The sequence below is a fragment of the Heteronotia binoei genome, chromosome 1 (genome assembly GCF_032191835.1).
Source record: "Heteronotia binoei isolate CCM8104 ecotype False Entrance Well chromosome 1, APGP_CSIRO_Hbin_v1, whole genome shotgun sequence".
Taxonomy (NCBI): domain Eukaryota; kingdom Metazoa; phylum Chordata; class Lepidosauria; order Squamata; family Gekkonidae; genus Heteronotia; species Heteronotia binoei.
Genome location: NC_083223.1, coordinates 41,228,608 through 41,230,505, shown reverse-complemented (window position 1 = coordinate 41,230,505; position 1,898 = coordinate 41,228,608).

Sequence of the window (1,898 nt, the reverse complement as noted above, 5' to 3'; positions counted from 1 at the left end):
TTCTTACAAAACACCCCCATCATTGCTGCTGCCATATAAATTTTTGAGAAAGGAAAGAAAGCAGCAAAGCATGGCTTGGTGGGTAGCATTTAGGTTCTGCTGTACTCCTGAGGTCACTGGGAGGGTAAAGTGCTTCAAAGCCGCCCTGAGTCTGCTTCGACGGGGAGGGCAGGATATAAATGCGAAAAAATAAATATTTTGAAGCAAAAATTCTTGGACAACATTTTGGACAATAATTCTTGTTATCCAAACCCATTCCAAATTAAGTCTAGTAATTTATCCTTATAGGCAAGGGCATTGGAAAGTGTTCAGATTAGTGGTTCACTCTGTGGCTCTTAGAGAACTACATTCACAATTCTCATTTAACCAAAGAGCCACATTTGTACTTCTGGCATGAAGTCTGTCCCTCTGGGGAGTATGCAACTTACCCATTCCTCTGGTGATGGTTGTTTCAATGTGGGGATTGCCTGCCAATCACAATCCCCACTGGGCAAGCGCCTTGCCCACTTTCCTGAAACATGAGACCAATTGGGACTTTCACCTCCAGCTTCTCACGAAGGAATTACAGGCCCTTGAAAACCATTTTTTTTTAAAGTCATGATTTCCAAGAGCTAAATATTTGAGTTTCTTAATAAGGAAAGGGCAGACTTGGGAAAAGCATGAAGAATTTTAAAAATGAACTGTGGGATCTTGATAGACTGCAAGTGCTAGGAGAAGCTAGGACAGATACAGGAAATGTTTTGTAAATAGAAGCATTGCTAAAGGCAATAAACCAGGTTAGTTGATACCATACAGGGAGAGTGTAGGAGGGGAAAGCTAGAATGCAGATTGCTTATATGCTATATGATATTCTGTTTTCAGAAATAACATTATGCATCTGAAAGCTGACATCGGTAGGGGTGGGCACAGTTCAGTTTGTGGCGTGTGCTGTTTGTAAACCACGGATCATCATGAACTTTTTGCATTAAATGAATTGGTTCACTTTGTGAAGTTTGATGCAGTAGAACAGCCCCCCCCCCCCATTCCGGAGGGGTAACCTAACAAGGGGAGGTTAACTTTCAGAAAGGCCAAATCATCCACCCTGGCCAGGTTCAAGCAGGGGCCGTAGGGGTTGAGAATATCTCCAAAGTGGGAGAACACACACATAGTCTGAACACTGGTGGAAGGGCAGAAAAGGCTCAAGGCCATGCAAGGGAGGCTGGGCCAGATGGCAGCCTTGTGTGTCCAGTACTCCAGAAGATTTGCAGAGGCAAGCTCAGGGGACTCAGCAACATACTCCCTCACCATCACCTCTGCTAAATACTCCACCATAGCGCATCTGGCATTTCCACTGCTACAACCACCCAATTCACCATTGACAACCAGTAATGAAGCTTCTCCCTTGTTAGGCAGAGGTGCCAAGCTGTGGCTCCTCCTCCCCCCTGCAGCCTCTTCCACTAGCTGTTCCGTCTAGTAACATCTGCTGGCCTATAGCCCCTGCACTTCTTTGTAGAGCTCATGATTCCGTCGCACAAGCTCTGCAGTCTGGAAAGCAATGCTGCCTTTTATTTGGGGGTGGAGGTCACACATGCAAACCAGCCTGTACTCCCCTTACTTGCAGAGAGGATGTAACCTGGTGGTCATGCCCACCCACAGCCTCTGTCAAAGCCCTGATCTGAGGGAGAACAAGGTGTCCACTCAGGGCCTACCTGCAGTGCAGAGGCCAGCAACTAGTTCAGCCCTTAAATCAGGATGACTTGCCCCAGGCTGGCTTGTATGGGCACAGAGTGTGTTGGTGGTGCCTTGGAAGGGCCTGAGACATGAACCATCACCCAGTCATTGGAGCTGATGCTGGGCTTTTTTTGCCTGTGCAGAACCGCCATGGAGATGACATCCTGCACCATGCTCTTGTGCTCCAC